The sequence below is a fragment of the Lytechinus variegatus genome, chromosome 15, assembly GCF_018143015.1.
Source record: "Lytechinus variegatus isolate NC3 chromosome 15, Lvar_3.0, whole genome shotgun sequence".
Lineage (NCBI taxonomy): Eukaryota > Metazoa > Echinodermata > Echinoidea > Temnopleuroida > Toxopneustidae > Lytechinus > Lytechinus variegatus.
In genome coordinates this window covers 18,504,642-18,517,821 of record NC_054754.1, presented here as the reverse complement: position 1 = coordinate 18,517,821, position 13,180 = coordinate 18,504,642, and the positions used below count along the sequence as shown (strand labels likewise).

General features: G+C 37.8%; 1 pseudogene; it reads right to left on the bottom strand.

Moving 5' to 3' along the window:
• Positions 1-492: 492 nt before the first annotated feature.
• LOC121428365 lies at positions 493-12,305 on the bottom strand (annotated as a pseudogene).
• Between the last annotated feature and the right edge of the window lie 875 nt (positions 12,306-13,180).

Sequence of the window (13,180 nt, the reverse complement as noted above, 5' to 3'; positions counted from 1 at the left end):
TTCCTTGAATGCAATCAGGGGTCTGTTTCATAAAGGACTTGCAACTGTTGTAACTTTGCCATAATGGTAACTACCATGGAAACAGGGCTCAGCAGCCAATCAGAATCAAGGTTACCATGGCAGTTGCCAAAATGACAAAGTTACAACAGTTGCAATTCCTTTATGAAATGAGACCCAGGGCAGCTGTGTTTATTACACTATATATACACCACTTTTAGAAACATTGCATTAAGCAACATGTAAATGTTATATACTTTATTATTGTTTATATCATCATCATCATCATCATCATCCCCGTAAACTAATAGTGTGGCTTGGACAATGTGTTTGTTTCTGATGGGGTTCAGGTATGCCTTGCTGATACTATAAATTCATATACTGACATATCAGCATATCTGTCTCATTGTCTAGCTAATAAAACAATTCTCCCCTCAGTCTGCCCACAGCTTTTGACACAATAGCTAACAAAGATCATGAAACTGAATAGGTCTACATAAAAACAAGCACACAATACTTTTAAGTGTACATCTAGCCTATCTCTAATTTCTACAGCCTGAACAATGTGAAAATAATTATTTCACAAATCTTGATCATACTATTGTTCCATAACAAGAGCATCGTACCAAAATATGCACAACACCTCCCCAAAAGACTTTCTTGCGCTACAACAAAACCATAAACCCAAATAATACTTTTGAATATTAAAATAAATGAATAAAAAAATCAATTTGAAATCTGAGGGTATAGGCTACTGATTTATTTTCAAATATTTTTGGGGTAACATCTGAAACAAGATAACAGCTCCAAAGTGCAACAAAATGTGATAAAATTTGTTATTTTTCTTTCTTCAAATAATCTTTTCTTCAAATCAATTATCTGCTCACATACCTCAGAATGTAATGAGTTCTATTATGGAATTTGGTTTAATACCGATTTGATGCAAGAAAAATCATTCCAAGCTGACAGGTTACTCTAGTCACATCTCTTACGCAGACTAAACTGTAATTTGAAGCCAAGTGTAAATGGGGCTTTACTGATGTCATTCCTCTTCAGTAAAAATCAGTAACATGATATTTAAGAGTTCTTTCAACAAACAGTAACCTGAAAAGGTCTCTTGCTTTCTTATCCAGAGCAAACAATCTACATGGAAATAAATAAAAAGATGAAACAGAGAGTATATGCTGTGCTATTTCTACTCCAAATAATCAATATGTTTCTATGAGAGCATAGCAACAGCAAAAAATAAATCTTTAAAATATCAAACACACAAACGCTAAATCAATAATTCTTTGCCTCAATTTGATAGGTTTCTACAACGCTAACCTATATGTTTTTGTCCATTTGATAAAGAAACCTGAATACATAATTTAGTGGGTTTATTTTGTTCATTAAAGAATCTGCGATCATTTTAATTAATCATTCTGCCAACAACTCCTTATTGGTAAAAAATAATTTTGCAGGCATAAAAGAATGTTTGTGTGTGTGTGTGGGGGGGGGGGAGTGTCATTTGCAATTTCAAATCCAGTAGAATGACGATTCATGGTGCCATGAATTGCGTTTTGAAACGTCTTTACATTTGCTCTTGCAGTGGAAGCCTACACAATTAGGCGCCAGAACTGACCTTTCTTGTGATGGGTCAAACTGAGCACTAAAGCTGCGCTAACGAGAGCGGAAAATTCAAAGACGATACAACACATAAACGGCTTTATATTTTCGACACTGAACGGTGCACCGCTGATCATGTTTGTGTTCTGGACTTGAATTTTCAATCACGATTCATGTTGCTGTTTAAATTTGAAAATCAACATTGAACACACCCTTAGTTTCACCAATCGCCAGGTGTTAAGCTTGGCCCACTTCAGTTTCACACTCTATTTTACCAAAGTGAGCCAGCATTTTGGTACTACTAGTATATGGCCCTGCTAAAACTAATGGTTGGCCTGCAGGTCTGTAGTCTGAAACAAAATAAAAATAAGTAAAGTGAGATAAATTTGATTGGTCTATTTTCAAACATTGATTTAAGCTGTTAGAGAATCACACCCCAGGATACTGTCAACACAATCAAATGCATAGTGGAGGAAATGACTTACATATTGCGGGCTTTCTTCTGCGTTTCCGTCAGCGAGTTGGGTGTGAAGACATCCTCGAAGGCACTCTCCTGATTGGCTGCGGGTTGCCCTGGCAACAGGGGGGAGGATGGAAGAGGAGGAGGGGCTGCAGCCTCATCTTCCTCCTTCACGGAGTCAAAGAGGTTGGAGTTGGAGTTGGTGGACTTGGCGCCGGCCGGTTGCTGCTGCCGAATCCTCATCAACTGGTCGTCGCCAACTGAGAACGTCCGTCTCGCTTTCTGCGGGACAAAAAGATATCAGTTCTGTCCATGAAAGGGAGAGGTTCAGCAAGACTTTCAATGGAATATCAAATACGAAATATACGGCAAAATTTGATTGAAAAAAAATACAAACATTTTATGAAACTCAATTTAAGGATGAGAGAGAGGTCCAACAATTTTCATAATCTAAATTGTCCCTTTTTCATTTCTGACAATTTTTGAGAAGCCAAATTGTCAATAAAGGGTTAATTAGAGGATAGTACATATATCATCATAATTTGTAAGATATTCATTTGAGAGGAAGAGGGGGAGAAAGGGGTAAGGAAAGAGGAGTCATTGTCTTTATCTGTCATCATCATCATAATCATCGTTATCATTATCATCGTTATCATCATCCTCATCTTCATCCTCCTCATCATCCTAATCATCATTATCATTATCATCGTCATCCTCCTCCTCCTCCTCATCATCATCCCATCCTCCTCCTCTTAATCATCATCATCATCATCCTCCTCCTCCTCCTCATCATCATCACCAACTCCATGATTCATCATTACTACTATAATATCATCATCACAACATAGTCATGATTATCATCATCTTCCTTCTCATCATCATCAACACCATCGGTGTCATCTTTGTTAATATAATCATCATAATAACCAGACTTCTTTGTCTCTAGTGAAACCCCCTCCTCTCCCCCCCCCAAAAAAAATCTTGATGAATCTCTGTGAGAAGGGGGGGGGGGGGGGGTGGCGTAGTCTGCAGGCACAGACCCTGATTGAAACTCTGATAAACAAATGGGTCTCCACACAAAGACTAGAGAGAGGGCCTTTCGTACACAAGTCATTGCAGACTTCGCATTCAGACCCCTTAACTCAAGTCAGGGACGGATCCAGGATTTTCCAGTGGGAGGCCCGGGGGGGCACATTTTCCTGAGGAAAATTTGACAAGCACAAAGAAAAAAAGTCCTCACTTGTGTATGAACGACACATTCCCATAAAAAATATATGCTGTGACTTTCAAGGGAGGGGGGGGGCAGCACACTTGTGTAAGAATGGCATATTTACATACAAATTTTTTATCATGGCTCTCAAAAGGGGGGGGGGGGAGCACGGTCCGGATGTTGCCCCCCTCCCCCCATGGATCTGCCAGTGACTCAAGCGAAAGGGTTTGCACAGCAGAATTGGATGGGCAGGCCTTTAATGAGGCAAGGGAGAGCAAGTGATCTTGACAAGAAGCTTTCTTGGTCAAGTGGGAGAAGTCTTGCATACAGATAAAGGTCGGGACTCAAGAGCACTTGATTTGAGGCCTGCTTACACAAGACTGGATACAGGGTGATGCTATTAATCGATTGATGAAAGTGGGAGAGAGACGGAGAAAGAGGGAGAGAGCTAGGGGGGAAAGAGAGAGTGGGAGAAAGAGAGGGGAAGAGAGAGAGAGGAAAGAGATGGGGTGGGGGTGGGGAGGGGGGGAGAGAGGAGCAGGGCAAGGGTACGGTAGTCTGCAACAAAAAACACATTGTTTTTCGCTAGTGCATAATGCAGTCTGAAGGAGAAGACTAGATTCACTCACGCACAGTGCCACACTGCACGCGCAACATGAACTCCGCAAGGACGTGTCGCGGATGAAGCATGCACTTGATAATTTCAAATTTTTCGAGAAAATCAAACAAAGTTGGTGCCGCGTCCTAGGTTTTCATCTGAATTTCAACAACGTAGTGGGAACTTCATCTACTGCAAAGGGGGCTTTAGTCTTATAAAAAAAATATGTTTCTTTCATGAAAGGGGGGGGGGGGGAAATTGGGTCGGCCTGTCAACTTTTTCCCCCTTTCCATGTCAAGGGTGATGTTCTACTGTGCCATTCGCCAGTTCCAAAAAAAATAGGGTTGGTCTGCTTTTTTTTATTGGGGGGGGGTTGAATTTAAAAAGTTAAAGTCAGCAGGTTTGACATCAAAACTTAACAAATTCATAACTCTGTCATTCTTTGACCCATTTTCAGCTGCAGACCTTCACAAGTATTTATCTCGAATTGTTCCGCTTTTTTGTTAAAACCAACTCATTATCAGAGTGAACTTTCCCTTTGATGATGTGCTCTTCTTGAAGGGTTTGTAATCAACAGACATATTTCAGGTAGGTCTCTGAGTGCCATTTCAATAACCCTTATGATATACTTCATGATGGAAATAGAATCATTGTTTTCTCTATTATTATCAGTACTATCGCTCTACGGTACATATTTCATTGATCATTCAAAATGTATTGGAAAAATGGAGTCTTATTCAATGAAAGGACGTTCGCAAACATGAAATATGGAAAATGGAGTATTTTCAAGAGTTTCTGCGCAAAATGGAAAAAGGGCATGTGAATTTGCTGATCCTAAGTTTTCTAATTTTGGATTTTTACCGAGTTTTTTAGTAAGTACCTGCATCGTCAAAACTAATGTTTAGTAATAATAGAAATAGTCTGCTTCGGCATATGGAATAAAATAATCATAAATGGTTTAGTTAATGCCGTAGAAATAAAATCATAGATTTTAAAAGGAGCGTAGCTCTCAAAAATGAAAGGTAAAGTCACACTCTTCGTCAGTGCCCATGATGTGACAAAAAAAAGAGAATTCAAAATCTGTTTCTGAAACAGTCGTGAAAAACACGTCCTATATATATTCATAGTCTATTCACTTTCTCATTCATATATTTAAGGAAATGCCCAATTAAGATGCAGAATGGTACAAGAGGGAAAAAAAAGATGAAAATTTTCTTGAAAGGGCAACAACCTGGGCCCCATTTCATTAAAAGATATGAAAGCAACTCTTGCTGGAATGTCAACTGCCATGACAACACTTAAAATTCTGCTTTCTGATTGGCTATTCTTATGAAATGGGGGCCCCGGTGTGATGGCCCAGTCGGTAGAGCATCTGTCTCACAACCGGAGCGGTCAATCCTCAGCTGCATCAGACCAAAAGACATTAAAAGATGGGGGTTGCTACTACCCTGTTTGGCGTTCAAGGATTTAAGGGATAGAGCAACATTGATATGGAGCTGCTAAGTGGCTGTCAGACCCACGGTCAAAAAAAGTTTACCCCATTTTGGGTAAAATGGGACATGCATGTTTGCCGAGTAAAATGATACAAAATATGTTGTAAATTTTACGCAATGTTGCATTGAAATTTACCCGTAAAAGATAAATTTTGCCCAATACATGGGAAAAAATTCCTCAACAAACATTCATATTCCCTTTCTACCCAATATTTGGTAAATTTTTACTCAGTCTTTTTTTAGAGTGTAGCATTACCTAAAGTAGTACTATACAGTGCGTATCAAAAAAAAGTTTACACTTTGAAAAAGCCCTGGGAATTGAAAAATATACAACATGTGGGTAATTTTTTCATATACAATCTTGGGTTTGGGTCTCATCTATCCAATGAAAGTAAAAGTTTTGACAGAATGTTACGCTTGAGTGAGCAATGTCCATTTTTGTAAAGCTCGCAGAAATCTGTTTGCGCAGAAATGCTAATTTTCATACTGTGTCAAGCAAGGGGAAAGGGTGAAATCAAACTTACCCTGCGAAAAATTTCTCATACATTTCCCTTGCACTTTTAGTCACTTGAAATAAAACGGATACATTCAAGCATTTTGTAACAATTTTGCCACCCAAATTGAAATTTCAACACTTAGTAAGCACAACCTTTACCCTATTTGTGCCAGCTGGATATGGGGGCATAACTGAATCTGAACAAAAGTTTACATCAGACATCTCCAGCAATTTTTCACTAAGTTCTTATCATTTAAAGTGGGTTTACATTTCATTTTTCATTTGATACTTGTTTCTCCACACTTTTCCCAAGCTTGACAATGATTAACAAAATAAAAATCAAGCCTAAGCCATTTCATGTAAATCACATCTCTGTGTAAGCAAATATCGTCACAATGGCCTCGGTGTGTGGGGGAGTGGTGTGGGGCGCAATGCACTCTTTGAAGTATTTTGTGCAAGGAAACAAGTTACAAAAAGGTAAAAGATATCCTCAAATCAATTTTACTAGCTAAATCCACGTGTTCTTCATGATCAAGGTCTACTTTTATTTGCATAACTATTTCAAAGTTCTGCGCAAATCATTTTTCACTAACTTTTCAAAAATAAGTGGTGCTCACTCAAGCGGAAATATTTTTCGACAATTATAACGTCATTTGCTTAAATGGATCTGTACCAATGCTAAAATGTGGAAAAATCTTCACGATATTACAAATGCATAATTTTACAGGATTTTTTCTAAGTGTAAACTTTTTTTTGATATGCACTGTAGAAGTATTTTTTTTAATCCAAAACAGATGCCTTAACACAAGTTCCAATATCACAAGTGTTCAGAATAAAGTAAACCACCTCATATGATTTTGATAGATGCACTACTCCTGAGTAATATATCTACTGAATATCGTATAACATGTCTCGTGACAGATGGCAAGGAATATCAATCTGGAATCATCCTAAAATTGATCTCAGCTATAACTTGGGATCAATTTTAGAGTTGCATTAGTTAGAAATCGATCCTAACACTCAGTTAAAGAAGGACCTGAACAGTTTTATCAAATATACTAGGTGGTTTCAGACTGCCTAAAAATTCATCAGTCCCAGGTATTTTCTGATTTGGAAATTTACCCGATCAGAAAATACCAGGTAATATTGGCAATGTGAAAGCAAATTACGCGTAATATCCCCAAAAGAAAATACCCACTAAAAAGTAGGTACTGGCAAAATTACAAGAATTTTCACGGGGATTTTTCCAAGGTCGCAGACCATGTGAAAGCAATTTACAGGAACTATTAGCTCAGCGTGTAGTTGGGCGCGGGAGCCGTTGGTGGCTGCTGAGCTAGTGGTTTTGAATCTCGCGCCTTGCCTGCTTATCAGCCCATACTGCACCTGCTCCTAACTTTAGGAATTTATCCCAAAGGGTATGTTTCGGGGCGGTGTGAATGCAGGAATAATTAATGGGTATTTTTTTTAGCCTAAAAAAGTTCTCGGGGGATTCTTATGATCGAGGCGGTTTGAAACCACCTACTGTATGCATCTATGATGGATTACAAGTAATGGAGTTTTGGATATCCCCCACCATCTTATAAGTAATGCATATTACCTGAAGCAATCTAACAGCAGGATAACCTAAAAAAAAATGCTTAAAGAAGATAATCTGAAGGAACGAAAAAACTATGGATAAAATATCTTTGACAAATTTCACTAGAAGGTACCGGATATAGATGAAATGAGCTGAATTGGCTTCGATTTGGTATTTTGATATGAACGATCTTAATATAAGTGGTATCTCCAAATCCTATTTGCAGTTTTTGATGGCATTTGGCATGACAAATCCCTTATTAATATTAGTATCCTATAACCTTGATATGCAGATGCATGTAGGATCAGAAGGACCTATTTCTTTAATTATATGTGGACTCCTTTTGAGAAACAAACTCAGAAATCATAAATCCCCTACGATGTATCTTTGGGAATATCTATATTAGGATACTCATGCAAATCAAGAGATATTTCTGTTGCTTCATAAACATGTAAATTACTTTTTTCTAAATGTCTATACATGACGATCAAAATTTGTTCTTCTAGAGTTAAATTGAAGTTGGTCATATCCAGGACAAATTTTTGATAATTTGTCAAGTATAAGATTTTCCTCAGTGGTATGGAAAGCCTTGATGGAATAATGAATCCCTCCCCCAACTTGATCTAGTATCTGAAGATCAGGCTGATAATAAATTGGCAATGCGCTTGGAGATTACCTTCAAATGTATCTACAGCTGATTAAAAGCTGAATATTGTTATCATCATGCCAAATGGATTAAAATGTGTGTCGGTATCAATCAGATTTGATTATTTATGTCTGCAACCGACATTTAATGTCACTATCTGAAAGACTTGTCTAGGGCCTGGTATCACAAAGAATCACAATTGATCCGATCAACCTAAAGTATATGAAAATCCATCAATGTCATAATTTTTTCTTAAGAAAATCATCACAATTTCCTTTGAAAACAACGAGAAGCATACTGAATTGTCAAGAAAACAGTGAATGTATAAATACACATAATATCTAGGAAATATTTTGAACACGTACACATGTATTTTAGATACTGACATTGCTGGCTTTCCATAGTTGTAGTTGATTGGATCGATAACGACTCTTTGTTAGACGGGGCCCAGAGCTTGAACCTCTGTATCAGTCAGTAACTTTCTCATACAGTTTGGATTACAGGTGCACGCTGCAACCCCCGTTTTTATCATTTTAATCTATTAAAAATCTCAATTTTAGTAGATTAAAATTGATTGAATACTTGAAATATGTGTCACAGCATAATGATATTATGCTTGAGAATATTCAAAGAAAACAAATGCGATAGAATAGAATAAAATATGTGTTCTAGACAGAGATCACCAAGAGTAGGGAAGGGGGGGGGGGGGTAAACTGCAAAATCAAAGCAACATAGTTTAGTTTTATTCTTTATTAAAAAACACACCTGTCAAAACCAACGGCCAGCCTCAAAAGCCTATGAGTGATGACATCAACATGTATAACAATCACATACAATTACAGGAAAAAAATGAAATCATAAGGAATTCACAGAGTAAACTTGACATTTCAGGAATATAAAAAAAAAATGAAAAAATATGCTCAGGCCTTTTCACATTCATATTGTATTGTGGGTGTTTCAAAGCAATCTGTCATTGACAACACGAGCCCTGATATGGTAATTTGAACTATTTTCAATTCTTTAATGGTTTGCATGTAAGACTGGAGTGTTTGTGGTAACATGGTGTTAACTGCAGAACTCTCCATTCTATTAACAATTCATTTTTTAAAGTTATAATATTCTTCCCTTTCTTGGATGGGTATGGATAAAATATCTAACCTCACAATTGACTATTGATCATTTTTTTCTTTGAAAAACTGAAACACCAAGTAAAATTCATTTCTGATTCAGACACAGCTTGCACTGTGATAAAAAAATTGCCAAGAAGTTATGGAGGAATAGACTAAAAAAGCATTTCACAGGAGAAATTGAATCTCCTAATATCTTGAGTTTCCATGATGAGACCTCATTTCCATTTATGCTCTATATTATACTGTTTTTTTTTCCATTTTACGAAGTAAGAATGCCCTATTAAATTGTACTTGATTTGTATTGCTTCATATTACTTTGTATTATGTTTTGAATGGAAATTAAATAAAAGAATTGAAAGACCTGCGCAAAACATATGATACAAGTTTTTTTTACTTGTAAGGGGCCCCATATCAAATTCATTGTATTATTCCAACGCAATAACAAAACATATGTTGCTATGTTAGGCAGTACCCATTTACCAATTACATTTGTAAGCAATTCTGGGATAAGTCAAGTTTATCACTCTCCAGACCCGGTACCAACATTCATATATGATACTCAATCAAAATCAAATCTATTTGCCGAATGTCTCCCTCTACTGATGATATACCATATAGTCTTTCAAAATGTCAACTGACGATGAACCATGAATGAGCAGACATTGGGTCAGATCCATAAAAAGTAGCGATTGGTTAAAAGTAATTACTTCAGGCACAAGAAATTCCTAGCCAAGCAAGAGATCAAACCTCAGTAATTGCTATATTTTGTATGCATAACCCTTTGATTGTGTTCAAAATTTTTCTTGCCTTCAAGGAGTAGTTGACAGCGGTTTGAACAATAGCGATGTCACGCTGGTGCGAACATGGCTCACAAAACAAAGGCAGGACTTGCGTGATATGGCAGTACAATATACCGCTTCCCTCCTGCAACTTTTGTTCATAGACTAAGTGTCAAACTATTTCTCTCACTTGTTTCCAATCAATAAAGTTATTCAGTTGCCATTCAGTTTGCCCTTTCTCACAAGAGAACATTAAAATGTAGGGGTGTTGTAGATGAACAAGGCATTTATCTACGTTTGCCACTTTTACCCAGGTGCAATGAATGGGTACCCAGAAGTTCTAAATTCCTTGAATGTTTAAGCCCCTAGGCAGCCCAGCTAAAGCCGGAGTAATAATAACAATCAAGTTAAGCAGCAGGGGACAACAGTTTTAGTAGTAGTGGCTAACCTGAGAAAATTTGACATTAACAATAATTATTTTTAAAGGTATCTAGACCACACTCAAACACTTTGAAGACGTTCTGACTTACCTCTAGAGCGGTGTCACTGAGGTATCGCATCACCGTCCAAACCACCTGAGAGAATTGGATGCGATCCACAACCAGGTCACCACCGGACTTTTGATTTTCATCCCCAAAATCAAGTTTCTCATGGCTCTCAGATTCTGTCTTTCCAACAAGATCTACATCCTCACATAAGCTAACCTGGACATCTGGATGGCAACAATTCCAATCTGTTCAACTTTTCTCCCGCAATCATTACCAGAGTTCTCATCATTTTCATTAGAGTCTTTGCCAAGTTCACCCTCGCCATCTATTGGTATTGCACTAGAGGTCGTTTTGCTCTCTTTCAAACAAGCACTGTGTTTTGCACTATTTATTGCACTACATGAACTATTGCTTTTATCTTGGACAAATTCTTCAGCCAATGCGGTTCTTTTGCTTTGTCCAGTTGTTGTTTCATCTGAATAATTAACGTCTTCATTGTGGGAATTATTAGATTGAAATGATTGTTTGTGATCTGACGGAAACAAACCGAAAATCCAGTCGGTGTCTATTGACGTTTTGGAACTAACACCAAGGTTGTTGTTAGATTTATCACTATCACCAAGTTGAAACTTGGCTTGGCCACTTGAGCTGTCATAATTTTCAAGTGAATCTTTGGCCAGATCAGGATGAACTTGACAAGAACTGTCAGCTGTAGAAGCAAGGTGCCCGTCCCCTAAATTTCCTTGAGATATATTTCCAGGCATTACAGGTTGGCCTACACTTTGAACTTCAGAAGAATTGGACGAACAACCATATTTTCCTCCACTTTTAATTTCAGTGTTTTCCATTTGTGAAGATATATTCATGTCCCGTTTTCCAACGTGCTTGTTATCAATATCATGGGCGCATGGCAATTCATTTGTGGCTGTTCTCTCATCAATCGCACCTGATTCAGATCCAAAATTGTGCCCACACTGACTACTATACCTTCTCTTTTCCTGTTTCCCAGTCATCTTCGACTGGCCCCCTTCCAGCCTACTTCCTGCAGTGATGTCATCTTGCCTTGCAGCTTTTGTAGGAGTTGCTTTTGGTGATTTTCCGGATCTAATCTCATTTAATACTTTCCTAAAGATGTCTCTAAAGTTGCTCCTATCCTTCACTGTTTCTTCACATTTACCCGTGTCAATGTTGTCAAAGAAATAATAGCTTTCCAGGTTGCAGGCATTATTACTATTTGTCTGAATTATGGGTTCCTTCAAAGGTGACCCATCCAGGTGTCCTGTTGCTCTTCTCATGCCAGAGCTCTGGATTTCCTGGAAAACATTGCCCTGGCCCACTTCATATTTAAACCCCTCTCCTCCAATGCTCCCTGGAGTCCGGCTTCCGCCAGTCAACGTAGGACTCGCTTCACTTTCCTCTGAATGAGTTCTGTATGTTCCTTCATCAGTGAAAGATGGGAGTCTCTCTCTTGGCTCAGGGCTCAAGGAGTAGCTCTTCCGGTGGCTCATGGCTCTCACAAGAACCGTTTGAAGAATATCTTTCACATCAACAATCCACACATTCTAAAGTCACTATGTCAAAAGTTCACACTAAGCTGTAGGATTAATGATCTCTATTGCAATGTAGAATAATCACCATGGATTTGAATATAAGCCTTTGAAGATCAATAGTCACAGAGATTCATTAAGATCTAGTGTACCCACTTGTCATTTTTATGCTGAACAGCCCTTCCTCACCAGCACAACACACTAGACCATGTTGTGATACAGCTATTCACATCAGTATTTCATCTGAGGCAGCCAAGAAGAAATCAAAATTGTTGCCATGACTACAAAATCAAATTAAAACAAATGAATTCAATGCAGAAATAGAGAAAAAAGCCCTATAGATTATAACCAAGGAAGAATGCTTTCAATATAAAGGGAAATTCTATTATAAATGGATATTGGGTGGGAACGGTAAGAAAAGTTTCTTGACCAGTTAGTTCAGGAAGAACTTTATGTCATGGTTGAATCAGCTTTCCTGCATGCCCAAGCAGCTGTCTCCTGTTTCATCAGATTAAACATCATTCAGCAGCAACATTCACAGATGATAAGTGTTAATCTATATCGAGTGTGTAAGTGAGCTGCATCACTCAAGAATTCCAATAAATTCAAATGGAGGATATATTTAAAGGGCAATGGCATCATCAAGTTGAAATCCACCCAGTGACTGAACAAACAGATGAGAACTAGTCCTGTTATAGTGAGAGTGTGCCACTTTAACATTTGAACTAAATTGGACAGAACAACGACAAGAACCACTGACAACTCATGGATACATAATTTGCACTTACTGATCTGATCTGAGAATGAAACAGAAAACGCCCCACCAAGTACTCGCATGAAGCGTTAAAACCCACATGCACGACTTGATATTGATGAGGCAATTGGTGGATTAGTCTCAGAATCGTAAGGAAGATCTACTCATTAAAACTTAGGAATCTGTCACATTTAGCACACTATCCATCAAATAGATCAATCTGATATCTTCCGACATTCAGCAATGTCTTCACCATCATCTATGTATTGTAAAGCTCTCGTGAATTTAGAGCTTAAGTTGAGAATCAAGAAATAGTTCCTTCACCACGATCCAAGAGCAAAAATCATCAGCAAGAATAATATTTCAGACATTTGTAGGATTCTAAAACAGTAAATCAC